Source organism: Kogia breviceps, chromosome 13 (genome assembly GCF_026419965.1).
Source record: "Kogia breviceps isolate mKogBre1 chromosome 13, mKogBre1 haplotype 1, whole genome shotgun sequence".
In the NCBI taxonomy this organism is placed as follows: Eukaryota; Metazoa; Chordata; class Mammalia; order Artiodactyla; family Physeteridae; genus Kogia; species Kogia breviceps.
This window is the reverse complement of record NC_081322.1, coordinates 34,148,344-34,162,737: the sequence shown is the minus strand read 5'-3', so window position 1 is coordinate 34,162,737 and position 14,394 is coordinate 34,148,344. Positions and strand designations below refer to the sequence as shown.

At 41.9% G+C, this 14,394-nt stretch overlaps 1 protein-coding gene across 2 annotated transcripts in view; it reads right to left on the bottom strand.

The window, feature by feature from the left end:
- The window catches only part of GRIK2 (glutamate ionotropic receptor kainate type subunit 2), a 671,458-nt gene extending 668,778 nt beyond the window's left edge, over nt 1-2,680 (bottom strand). Inside the window, exon 1 of one of the 2 annotated variants that reach the window (XM_067011529.1) lies at nt 2,527-2,680. The gene's annotated coding sequence lies outside the window, so the exon portion shown is untranslated. The remainder of the gene's footprint in view (nt 1-2,526) is intronic. The other variant, XM_067011530.1, reaches the window with a different exon arrangement.
- Between the last annotated feature and the right edge of the window lie 11,714 nt (nt 2,681-14,394).

The following is a 14,394-nucleotide window of genomic DNA, read 5'->3' as shown; positions in this document are numbered from 1 at the left end:
TTTCTAAAATGTACAATTAGTTACTGCTTTAGAATTCTCCACCTCCAGATTTCCATCTGTTACAAGGGTTATCAGATTAATTTGCATTCTTTCTCATTTAACTTCACTCACTCCCAGGGCAAAAACAACAACAAAAACCCTAAAATTACCTCCACAATACTAGAACAAAATGATTTGGTGGTGTAGAAGATGCCTTATAGTAAGGCAATTGTGAAGTTATTACAAGTTTCTCCACAATACTGATACCATACGTCATAGTTCTGGGGCAATATGAAGGACTGATAGAGTCATTATAGAGTATTCACTGACCAGATGTAACTCATTTTAAAATTTGTCATTTGCTCCTTTCTCAAAGGAAAAAACAAACAAACCCACTGTTTTATGTCAGACAATCGTATATATTTAGCAATAATGAGATTTACACACCTTATTCCATGGTTTCATTTGGTTTTTTTCTTATTTTAACCATATGGCAACCTTTATTTCTAGAAGCCAAAGCTCTGTAGGTTCCAAGGTCAAAGCAGAGATGACAAACTGCAAATGCACACACATATGCATGCACACACAGGAGCTGGGTCTATAAGTAAGCCTCAAAAAAAAAAAAAAAAAAACCACATAGAAGGCTGACATAAAGAGATATCAAGCCTATGATAAATTAGCAAAGAACAAAATGCATTTCATGTTCATGCAGAGCTTGTTCCAACAACAACAACAAAAAGCCATTAGCTCCATCTTGCACTCTATTTTTATATTTACTGATACTAATGACCTCTTATTCTTGGGCACCATTACTTGAGAAGCAGTTTTAGTTTTCTATCCTCCCAGTGAAAATGAATCTTATTCTAGTTAGCTGCCACCTGCTGGGGCATGTACAAATGTGTAATAATCCTTACAGCACAATGTTTCAATAGACAATGCCTAAACCTTTTGCAAGAAACAGCAAGTACATATCCCAGGACAACTTGAATTTCAAAGGTTCTTCCAAGTTATATCTATATTTAAGTTTTTCACATGGAATTCTTTTTAAGAATTCCACTTGACATGTCACTGAAGTCCTGCTGTTGTGTGACATTTGAGAAACCTCATCTTATAGTAACACCTGACCTATTCTTCCACACATGTGGCCTGTTGTATTGCAGCTAAGCTAAAATAAACAGCCTGTTCATCCATGGCATTAGAAGTGCCAGAGAATAATGTCAGAGCCCATATCAGTTAAAACCACACTGTTGCGTATTTGCACTTCACCCTTCCTAACTATGAATGCTATGCTATGCAATCCCTTGTGATTCTGAACGCATTTCAGCTGTTCCACCAACATTCTGCTGCATTGATGATTAGTGACATTTAGAGTTTTAATTTTTAGGTGCAAAAAGAAGTGTATCTTAATTAAGACATTGAATTAGAATAGATTTACATGACCTGGAATCTTTTTTATTTTTATTTTTTTAATTTCAGAGCTGTGCAATCTTAAACGGGTTTGAATAGAAGAAAACAAACAGGTAAGACTTCTAGCATCACTTATTTCTCTAACACCTTCCTCAGTGTGTGTGTTTCGTTTTGTTTGTTTAATTAATAAGTTCCTAGGGCCATTGGAAGCTGCCTTGGTGATTACAGGAATGGTTTCTATAAAAAGTTACAAGGTAATGAAATTAGACAAATCAAGATTGAAATATCAGTGCCTATCTTCCAGCAACTAAACTACAAACTAAGATTCAAATGAATCAATCATCTTGTGAAATTAATCATTAATCCATAAGGTAATTTCTGATGACATAATACTTACAGCATGAAGATGAAGAAATGATAGAAAGTAATCTGTGCGTTACCAAAAGGATAGCAGTAGTAGTAAGTTGTCTATAGCAGTAGTAGTAAGTTGTCTAACATCCCTTAGTCCCTAAATTGGAAATCATTTTCTAAGAAGGCTCAGCTAGGTCCCCTTGTTTAGTAAAGAACTCCTTGAAGGTAAAAATATCGGAGGATGAGAGTCATTAGAAGTTCTTGACGTCTGTGAGCCACCCTGGTGACACTTCTCCCCTCGCCCTAATGGGACGCCCTCCGAGTTTTTTCAGACGCTCTCAACGCTGGCACCGGACAAAATGAATGTCTGTACTTCCTCAGCACGGAACTAGGGAGCATGGTTAATGGAAGAATGGGAAGATGGAAGGAAGGCTGGGGAGTTTGTCAGACCCGCAGACAGACACACAGCTTCTTGCCATCTGTCTCTCTTAGCCTCGCGTGAGTTCCAGTAGCTGAGGCCACTTCCTGACCCGTCCGCTTATTAAATTATTTTATGGGGAGAACGCGAGCGCCTGCAGGGGAATTGGCTGAAGCGAGCGGGACAAAGCCGCTCGCAGTGACTCGGTCCAGCGGGTGCCCCGAGCGCACCGGCTCCGCCGCGCCGCTGTTCGCCTTCTTCCTCTCCAGGCGGAAAATGCCCCTCGCCCACCCCGTGTCCCTCCTGTCCTCGTGGGGACAGACACCTCAGGAGGCAGCCCGGAGCGGAGCCCACCCGAGGGGAGCCCTTACCTTTCGCAGGGGGTGAGGTGGGCGGAGAGGGGGAGGGGTGGTCCTCGGGGAGGAGCAGCCGGAGGAGGTCCAGCTGGAAGTCTCCGGCTCCCGGACGGAGCAGCACAGCCGCGGGCGCCAAGAGCAAGTGACGGCGGCAGCTGAGAAGAAGACCGCGGAGCAGCAGCGGCGGCGGCGGAGACAGACACGCCTCCTGGCGGGGGTTCCTCGCCTCTTGCTTTAAAGGCGCCGCGCTCTTTTCCCCACGGTCCCGGCGCGCTCTGGGCCGCCGCGGCCACCAGGGCGCAGCGCTTGCCCCTGGACCGCAGGAGCGAAAGTGCGAAAACTATGGGCGCCCACACAGACTTGCACGTTATGAACTCCCCGGCCTGGACTTCGTCCCCAGCGTACAGCCCTGCCTACTCTGAGATGGGGCGACTGGGAATGTGATGCTTGGTTAGGGAGTGATGCAAATCGCCAAGGAATTTGCCTGGCCCTGGGTGGTTGGCAACACGTATAAGTAGCCCGAGCGCGTTTGGTTCTGGGTGGTGGCTTTCATGCCTCTCGGAAACCATGACAACGAAACTTCTCAGCTGCCAGGATTTGAGGAGCAGCTGGTAGTCTTCAAAGTGGCCCTCTTAGTCCAACTACTGCCATTTCCCTTTGAAGTCTACGGGAAAGAACTTGACCTGCGCCTCACCCCCACCTCTACCTCAAGTGCACCCTACCAATGCGCTTCCCCCTTGCTGCCTGTACCCCCGAGACGTCTGGAGTCACGGCGCCCCTCTCCCTGCCTTCGTTTCTAAAAACAGAAAGGGACACTCCCGAGTGTAGGGGGCTGGAGGAGGGAGGGTCGGCGGACAGTCTCTGTGCTGGTCTGGCGCCTTAATGGCAGACGCCTCCTTTCCTCCCAGGTCCCTGACCTCCCAAATGAATTGCAGAAAGGAGTTGGGTTTGAGATCTGTTGGGCACCGAACCGGTTGGTCGCAGACTCAAAGGTTGGAGAAAGAAGCCTGGGGAGCATTCCATTCTCTAGATTCTATCTAGTCTAGAAGACTTCTTAAATACCCCGAGTTGGGGAAGGGCGCCTAAGTTCCCTGTCTTCCCGCAACCCGGCTTCCAGGGAGGGGCCTCCGGCGGCGAACACACCCGGCCCCCCGCGCTTCTTGGAAGAAAAGATTAGCTGTTGCAAACAATCCCCGATCTCCGCTCCTCTGGGTCGGAAAAGTCAACATCTATTCAATACCGTTGCTATTTTATCCTCGGCCCTACACTATTATCTAGAGCAGAGACTTTGCAAGTTGCCCCCGGAGGAAGTTGGAGAGCAGCGATTCGCTGGGAGATTTAAGTGTGGCTGAGCGGGAACAGGCCGGGCGCGCTCGGCCGGGAAACAATTTTCAACCGGGCTGTGTAGGGAAGAGGCCAGGTGAGATCCCGTGGCTCTCCTGAGTCCTCGAGCTGCCCTCATCCCTGGGAACACTGTCGTTTCTAATTCCCAAGGCCGGGGAAGTAGAGAGACTCTGCGTCCCCAGGGACTGGTGGTCTGGGCTGGAGACAAGCGTTTGTCCTTTCACTGCAGGCCTGGTAGAGTTAAGCCCTCCTCCGCGCCTGACGCAGTACTGCCGCCCTCCACTCCCTGGGGCTAGCGCCTGACTCAGCCCAGCCCTGAAACTCGCAGAAACTCAGTCCTGACAAACCCTACCCGACGCTCAAGCAAAACCACCAGTCTACCCTCTGGGTCACCAACTCCTGCTCTCCTGCTCCCTACATGCCTATTGCGCCGGACCAGGTAGGGGAGACTCGGGTTTTAAAGAGGTTAAGGAGAGATGAGTTAGTGGCAGTGTAGAGTCCGTTAGTCATTTAAAGATCCCTGGGGTGGCAGGGAGGCTCCCGTAATTAAGTCAACAGCGGCCTTATTGTACGGAGTAAATAAATAGTCAATGACTCCATTGTACCTCGTGGAGCGGGCAGCCCAGACGCGTGACCGGCTCTGGGCGCCTGGGATCCAGCTGCTGTGACCTGCAGCCTAATGGGCCCTCCAGGCACAGCCAAGTTTGGGCCAGGCCCAGAAAAATACCCCATTCAATCCCATTCCCCCACAGGAGTAATGAAGACAACTTGTCTACTGGCCAAAGACACTCTCCTTGTCGTCATACAACTGGCCTCCCCACTTCCAGGGAGGGAGGAGCAAAACTCTGGACACAGAGTAGATTCCAGTGCAAATCCCTGGGTGAAGGCATCCAGCTTTGTTTTGGTGTGACTCTGAGAGTGTGTCTCATTTGACTTTGTGATCAGCATAGGGTTTGGCAGGTAGTAGGTGCTGAATGAAAGAATGAAGGGATTTCTGGCTCGATCTTCCACCTTCCACCCTGTTGTCCCCAAGACCACATTGTACCTGGGGAAGGAGAGGGTTCCGACAACTTCCTCAAAGTGCTATGTGTGTGATCTTAGAATCTAGTCATAAACTTCTTTTCCAACCTAGTCGTGAATTCCTTTTCCAGAGCAAACGGGACACACTTAAAAAGAGAGAAATAACGGGCGCTAGCAAGAACATGAGGTGCAGGAGAAGAGAGCTGGGAGGAAAGTGGAACAAATCAAAATTATGCACGTTGTTGACAAATTCATTTTCTAAATAAAATGTTATCTGGACCCTAATGAGAAAAGCAGACTAACAAGGGAGCTTTAGTCTATACACACCCATTTAAACCTTCAAAAAATATTCTCCAACACTGTAAGATCTTTTCCATAATTTATTTCAGGATTTACGAGGAATCACATCCCAAGTCTCTTTGGAGGAGGCGGTGAATCTTTTTCTTCTCTATTCCCAGTCATCCTTAAGACCTGACCTCCCATCTTTGAGAAGGTCACTGAGTCCCTCCTCTAGAATCATATGCAGGAACCACCTCTCTATCTTCCCTCTCAGAGTGTTCTTAGAACGTTAGCATGTCTGGGATTCTGACTCCTAAGGACCCAGCAGGGACCAGTGTGAATTCCCAAGCTTACTTACTTCCACGTTTTGTTTCTTACTGTTGGTCTGGTTTGTTTGAATTACCTGTATTCCTTCAACTGGAGAATACTATTGTGGATAACCTAGTCCAATGCCTTCATTTTACAAGCGATATAAACCAAAGTGAGAAAAGAGGAGTGACTTACTCAGGTTGTGGCAGAACTGAGACTGCATTCTAGCCGTGCAGAGCAACATCAGCCTGTATCCTGCCATCCACTTTCAAAACTTAGAATCATATGAAGTTAGGACTATAAGCAACTTCAAGGACTTCTACTCCATTTCAGCGTCAGAGATCTTTCTATGAGGAAAAAAAAAAAAAAAACAAAACGTACACATGTGCACACAGCCTGAAAATTTTGCACACAACAATAGGAGATGCATGTAGCGCCTGAAGCTCATTGTGGGCTGATGAGTCCCTGAACCCCAGGCTAGTCCAACAACATCATTTTACAGATGATGAAATCTAAACAAACAAACTTACTCACAGTCCCATTGTGGGTTAAGGACAGTTCCAGGACTGGATACCTGGTGTCCAGACTAAAAGTTCGAAGGGGAACAGTGGAAAGGTTTTGGATTTGGAGATGTACATAGCAATCTGGAGATGAGAGGTGATACAGGATGACCTGGAAGACCTCAGGCTTCTTGTAAGGACGACTAGAAATAGGGAGAAAAGGCAAGTTGGGGTTAAGTCTAATGGTCGTCAAGGCATACGGTGGTGCCGGGTTCTATTATGTGTGGGGTTGGCTTGTTCTTGGACCCTGTTTTTACTTCTGCCTATGAAAGTGTGGGTCAGAGAAGGTCATGTTTGCTGGACCTCAGAACCCTCGAGGCTTTTGCCTGCCATTTTTCCTAGAGGAGATGTCCCTCCATCCCCCAGGGAGGAAGGGGTGGCAGAAAGATCTAAGTACCTCCTGCAGTGCACTTTCTCCATGTCACCGGGCACCTAGGACATACGACTCATCCTCTTTATCCTGGATAAGACCGCATCCAGACTCAACAAGTCCATGAGACCTCCAAGTCACCTGAAATGAGTGAATCATTTGCTTTTATAAAATCAGTTCACTGTTTCATGTGTAAAACTGTTTTCATTTAGCATCTTCCACATTTAATGCATTCCAACTTTCTCAGCGTCAAAACTTACTCAGTCATTTCACTTTTGCCTGGACTCCTGAAATAATACCAAAACCATAGTACTTCTCAAGTATTCTGCTTGAATGACTTACAAAAATGTGTGAGCATTCCAAAGATTCTCCCTCACCCTTCCTACTAATATAAGTTTTAGATTCTTGAGGTTACCTCGTACTGTCTCGCCACCTCCTCCTCACTACTATTGCCCCTTTCCCTCACCAATCTCTAAATGTCCAAGTCCTTCTTCAACCCCTAGCTAATTTCTTTCTTTATTTTTTTAGCAAGTATTTGTTAAATGCCTATTGTGTTTTAGGGAAAAAAACAACGAGGGAAAATGTAGGCAATATACTTTGTAAGATATTTTTTTAAAATAAATTTATTTATTTATTATTTTTGGCTGCGTTGTGTCTTCGTTGCTGTGCGCAGGCTTTCTCTAGTTGCAGCGAGCAGGGGCTACTCTTTGTTGCGTTGCGCGGGCTTCTCACTGCAGCGGCTTCTCTTGTTGAGGAGCTCTAGCCGCACAGGCTTCATAGCTGCGGCTCGTGGGCTATAGAGTGCCAGCTCAGTAGTTGTGGTGCACGGGCTTAGTTGCTCTGCGACATGTGGGATCTTCCCGGACCAGGGCTCGAACCCGTGTCCCCTGCATTGGCAGGAGGATTCTTAACCACTGCGCCATCAGGGAAGTCCAATACTTTGTAAGATATTTCTAAAGACACATGGTAACTCCTATGAGCAAGACCATGATATTCCTGCTCCTCCTTTTGTAGAAAGCACTGATATAAAAGTAGGAGTGTATTGCACACAAGTGGCATCTTTTAGAGAGGCATTGTACTAGAAAATATTTCTTATTAGACTTCCCATCCCACCTGCACAAAGGAGGGAAGAAACCATGCAAAGGCAATGAAGATCTTTAGGTGTATAGACAAGTAGAGAGGGGGGGGCCCACTCTGGGTGAGATAAGGAACACAGGGACATGTTTCCTCAAAGCACAGGATCTAACTTGTCAGATCATGAAGGAACTGCCAAACACAAATCCTCAGGACCATTCCCCACCTACCCTTAGTCTCTGCTCTTTCTTGGAAGCTTAATGCAAGGTTTCAGGGGAAGAAAACTGTTATTTATATAAGTCCTACTCTACTCTAGAACACTTTCATATAAAATATCACATATGACTCTTTGAATAGTCTTCTCAAATGTATAATTACCATTTTAAGGACAATAAAACTAAAACATAGAAAGGTATGTAACTCGCTTATGGACACACAGCTAGTGAAGGCAAAACTGGGATTCAAAACTTTGTAGTTTATTGTTCTTGCTGGCACATCAAAGGAGGCAGGCGGAACAGAGTAGTATGTGCCCCAGCTCTTCGTCTCTTATCCTGAGGGTTTCAGATGTTGTTATTAACTGTGAGGGATAAAGCCCAACAGTTTAGGCTGGGTATATGGAGGGCAGAGAATATGGAGCAACTCGGGTTAAGCAGATTTGCTCCCTCAGAAACCCCTTGAGAAAAGGATTTGTCTGGAGCCAGAAATCAGAAGCAGTGGCCTCTCAGAGGGGAAGCCAGCTTAAAAGCAAGCAGGGGGCTCTTCTGTTAGACTTTGTTAGAGTCCAAGGAAACCCCCAGAACTTGATCTGATCCCTTAAGGGTGTTCTCAACAAAAACTAAAGGATATCCTTTGCCAAGAGCATAATTCTTGCAAGAAATGAGAACTAAAGATAAAAACACTTCTGGTAATAACCATTCATCTGTAACAATAATACATAATACCTTCCTAGTTGTTCCTTCTATATGAGAATCTATACCTGCCAACTATTATACTAACTTTCTGACTGTATAGCTATCCAGCACCCTCCAAGAACATTGTGTTCATGGGTTGTTCCAATGATAGGATAGAGTTCACCTGAATATGTCATAGGATTCAAGCAAACTTTGTAAACTGGTTCAGAATGTTGAATAGGGCTCTATATTTAATTTTCATTCAGCACTGAAACATTCTGATTGATTCAGTATATCATAAAAGCAGTTGTCAGATACAGAATTAAAACTGTTTCCTTAATGGACCCTGCCTGGAGAGGTTATCCATGTTGTAGAAAGCTGTTATAGAGGGACTGACCAGGGTGCCAATAGGTTTTTCCTCCTCTACTTTAATGTAGTGATACTAATTAGCACTTTTGAATCTCTTACTGCAGGTGAGCCCAGCTTCAAGGGCTGACATTCATTAAGGATATGGATACTGCTGACCTTTCACATACCTTCGGACCAAAGGATCACACGGGCTGCTGGATTAGGGCTGCCATGGGCTTGTTTGGACGTGCACTGTTAGAGAGCAGGCAGCAGAGGTAATAGAATTAAGTTATGGTTTTTAATTCTGTAAATTAAGCTTAAAATGAAAAGAAAATGACCAGTCAGTAGGCTAGGATCAAAATGTAGGCCCAGGCTCTGTACACAAAGGGAAAGTGTAAGAATTGGAAAATAAACTTTTATTTTTCAATCTCTTGTCCCCACAAACTTTTAATATGTAACTGTTTCGATCTGCTTCCAGATCAGTGTCCCTTTGTAAACACACGTGAAATTTGAGTACAAAGAGATGAACAGCAATGCATCACTTAACTGCATCAATATTTTATGCAGTTGATCATGTAAGAATCAGAAGCAGATTTAGCCTTCTCTGTGGACTGTAGGGACTAAGGTTCTGTTGACCACATTTACACTTCACAAACAGAGCTATCCAACCAAGACTTGTTTACAAATTGGAAATGTGCTCAAACACACTGTCCCTGATATTTTGTTTGCCCTTCTAGGCTGACAAATTGCGAACTTTCGAGTTATTTTTACAGTACTAGATGCATATTTAATTAGGAAAATAGAAGAAACAAAGTCGTGATAGGGAAACATCTCTGATGATATCTGATCATTAGAAATTGCTATTTGGGGGGATAAAACACAAGAAATGTAGTAATTTCTATAATATTTTCCAATATTTACTAATTTTAAAGTAAGACATAGGTTTATGTTTATATGCACTTCACTCTATTTATTTCACTATAATAAGGGACTTAGGCATCAAGATCCAAATGTCAGTAGCCAGAATTATTGAAAATGGTCTAAGCCAAAAGAGAGGCGAATCTAGGATTCGCAAATTTCTTTTTATTAATTTCTCCTCATTCTATACGGATAACAACCACTAAAGAGAGTCATGGGTTATATTCTCCTCACTTTATAAATAAGGAGCAAAAGTTTTAGAACAATTGTATGCATAGCAAAAACAACACTGCACTACGAGTTCTACCAATTGAACCTCTATTTAATTATAATGTCTTTGGTAATTCAGTTAATTCCTATATGCTTCTGTTTTCTCATTTGTAAACTCTGGAGCAGGAATTTATTTTGAAATCTATGCGGTGCTGAAATTTTTAAAAAGTGATAGTTTCTTGACAGACCCAGTATCACATTATAGTCACTGGTGGAATGGGAGTAGTACCCAGCCCTCCAGAGTTTGACCATTATCCAGACGATGAAACATTTCTGAAATTAAAAGCTGAGCTGCAAAAAATATATAGTTCTTTGCTTTGATCTTTCATTCCAAGTCATCAGAAACATGCAAAACTCACAATCTAACTTGAAGACAAATAATTCTATAAAAAGAGATAAATTTTGTTCATTTAGCAAAAATCACTAAAAAAACTAATTTAATAATTCTTGGCTAAAGTTAATGTGTACAGGAAGTGGTACCATAATAATTTTTTATAAATATCGCCCTGATTAAAACTCACTCAATATTTGGACCCAACTAATAAACATTTCTAGAGAAAATCATAGAACTGAGATATACTGAGTTGAATAGTGTCTCCCCCAAATTCATGTCTATCTAGAACCGTGAATGTGGCCTTCTTTGGAAAGAGAGTCTCTGTACATGTAATCAAGTTAACATTTACTGATGAGGTCTTATTATCCCACAAGTATTATGCAAAATGTAACTAATTTAATTACAAAGATTTTGTACTTTCTAACATGTAAAGCACCACATTATATAGTATATATCACATATTTTTGTGTCCATGCATAATTACTAGTTAAAACAAACTTTACAACTGCATTTTTTTTCAGAGGTGGAGTTTGATAATTAGATACAAGGAATGATCACTGCAGATGGCTACGTTTTATAAGTAAGCCTCTGTTTTGCTAGTGATTGGACAATTCCAGAAGATAGCAATTCCATCTGATTGTGTTTAGAAGGGCTACGGCTTTTAGTGCATACACCAGCAGTACATTGGCTCCTTTGCTGTCGCTAAGACAAAATTATTGGAACATCCTTTATATTCTAATTATTTCTCCTCTTTCCCAAGATTACTCATTATCACTTTTTAAGGCTCTGGCAAGTGATCCATATTCAACTTTCTCCTATAAAATCTGATTGCGAAATTATAGTGTTACTTTTTTCTTGGTCCTTATACTCCTTTTAGGATTGAAAAAGGAACAGATCTTTGTTGAATAAATTACATGGAGATAGTCCACTAGGTGTTTTGCATATTTATCTCACTAAATCTTCCTAAAACAATCCTTCAAGGAAGGTATGGAGACTGACGTTGAGGGGTCTTCAGATCCTCAGTCTAGTCGTGATTGCTGAGCATAGGTCTGCTTACTTCTAAAGTTCAGACTCTTTTCACTCTACTCCCTTGGAATGGCTTTAATAACAAACAAACACCATTTTTTAAATGAAATGTATTAGGTAGATAGGAGGCCTTCCCCTGGCTGAGTGTATACTTTGATAATATGCTTGGTTTCACATCATTACTATCAGTCGATCTTCAAAATAGTGTTCCCCTATTTTCTATAAATGTGGTTTTATTCCAGAAGGACACCTCTCAACATTTTGAAACTAAACTAATTTTCAGGGCTTTATCTCAACATATTGTTGAAATGTCTTGTTTATGTGTCAGTTTTCTTATACTGCTTCATACAGAAAACAAAAAACAATTGTTGATTTTTTTTTTCCTGGTTGACATACCCTTTAAACAGAAAAGAATCCTAACTTTCAACTCCATTGACCCTTCATAAACTCTTCAAGTTCAAAACTGATTTTAAGTTTGACACTTTCTATTGCCTGCAATAGAAAGGTGAGGGAAATCTAGGATTAGACCTTCGAGTGTGGGAAAGAAAGATGTAATTGATAGAAAACAGGAGGTGTGTGCCCCCAGCTCACTTCTACTGCAAAATGAGAACTACCATTTTGGATAGAGATATTTTTAAAGACTGAAGAATACTGAAGAAAAAAATTCTAAGACTGTGATGAAAGTCCTCTTGTATATTTAACATGTTGATTAATTTATATACATCTATATATCCCTTAATGTAGAATTGGAACACATGATCTGAATATAAAACAAAATAATTGAAATCTGAAGTTTTCCAGAAAAATTTAAAGTTATATTTACAGAAGAATGCATAGTGTTTCCTAATTTAAGGAACAAGGAAACTTCATAGTGTGGGAACTTGTTACAATTACATAATAATTTTTGCATTTACTTCTTAACCTTCTCTATCTCCCTTAAGAGTACACAGACATACAATGATTTTTCTCTCTGTTGAAGAAGGTACTACAATTTCTAAAGCTGCCCATTGAGTGTTTCTGAGCCATAGTCAAAAGCTATTTCAAAATGAGGACAGATTTCTTTTCTCCCTGGGGACAGACAGCATGATGCTTCCTCGGCCCGGTATTCTAAGCCTTTTGTCCCTCAGATCTTGTTCAATCCTAGGCATAAAAAGATACTTCTTCCACTATTAAAATGCTGACAGCAATCAAGGTGGGAGTACATCCATTTTTTATTCATTTCATGTTAAATTAAATCATCTGTAGTTCTGTAACAATGAATTTGGTCATACACTTAAAGAGAAACAAAACGAGTCCGTTGGAAAAGAGACAACTACCAAATTGTTCTGATATGGGTCAAGAACAGGTCATTGTGAGTATAGTTGAATGTAATTATGACATACATTCATAAAATCCTGGCATTGTCTCCACTTTCATCAAGGAGTGTTCATAGAGGATGCTTTAGATACCAATGGTTACAGCCATCTCATCTGCCTGACCCATCACTGTGTTTTCTCAAGGCTGGCTTGAGAAAACCAGCTCCCTCTCCATCATATTTGCATCTGTTAGAGTAAAACAACAATGCATTCAGTTATTGTTGCAGAATTTTCCCAATATAGTGCCTTTTTCATATTCTCATAGAGCTTGAACAACCTGCAGATGAATTCTCACAACATCCCTTCAGACTTTCCATGTAGATTCAAACACAATATGCAATTATGTCATTTATATCAGTACAGAGAAACCAAGAAAGGTTAATGTTCCAATGCTTTTAACGGAGTTCTTTCTGCATCATACCATTTTATTTCTCTGTGAGAAAAAAAATGCAGTTACAGATAGTAATAAAAGAACTGAACCAAATAGGCCTGGATCATATTAGTGATATTGAGTCAAGCCTTGACCCTCGGAAATATCCCTAACTTGCTACAATACAAGCACCCATGAAGCTACCAACATTCTTCTTCACTGTGTTTGGATTTTCTACCTCTCTAACTTCCAGGATGGGATGCAGAGAGGGAGAAGGGAAAGTAATACATTTTACATGTGAATCATTTGCTTTTTAAAGAACATCAGTGTTGATAAGTTTCAAAAATTTCTAATATTAATCCCATTTTGAAATGAAAATAAGAAAAAATATTTTAATAACTTATCTTAAATATTATATTAGTGTTTTTGGTATATGTCTATGTGTCTGTGTGTGAATTTTTTATTGGAGTCACATGGCCATTGAAGATTTCTCTCCCTAGGACCAAGATTCCAGTTTACTGCTTAGAAAAGGCTTGAGTATTGCCAAGAGCAAATGCATAAACATTCCTATAGCATTACTGCTGTTCCCTGCCTGTCAACTGCCATACCAGGGCCCTGGCAAGGATAAGACTTCACACAAGGGAAGGCCAAACAAACTCGTGGGTTTTGCAGAAGCCAGGGACTTACACAAGGACAGTTGTCAATGAGATACCAAGTTATGCAGCAGAAAGAAACATGGATCTAAGATGAGAGATGAAAATGGTACAGATGAACTTATTGGCAAAGCAGAAGTAGAGTCACAGATGTAGAGAACAAACTTATGGTTACCAAGTGGGGAAGGGAGGGATGGGATGAAACGGGAGACTAGGATTGACATATATACACTACTATGTATAAAATAGATAATTAATGAGAACCTACTGAGAGGTTAGATAACTAATAGATAACTAATGAGAACATAACTAATGAGAACTCAATGATCTGTGGTGACCTAAATGGGAAGGAAATCTTAAAAAGAGTAGACATATGTATACATATAGCTGATTCACTTTGCTGTACAGCAGAAACTAATACAACATTGTAAAGCAACTAGTCTCCAATAAAAATTAATTTAAAAAATGAGAGATGGGGCTTTCCTGGTGGCGCAGTGGTTGAGAATCTGCCTGCCGATGCAGGACACACGGGTTCGTGCCCCGGTCCAGGAAGATCCCACATGCCTCTGAGCGGCTGGGCCCGTGAGCCGTGGCCGCTGAGCCTGAGCGTCCGGAGCCTGTGCCCCGCAATGGGAGAGGCCACAACAGTGAGAGGCCCGCATAAGATAAAAAATAAAATAAAAAGTGAGAGATGAATGAGTAAAAGGAGTAGCACTGACAGAACTCAAGTTCTGAGGATCAAGATCTCAATAAAGATGCAGAT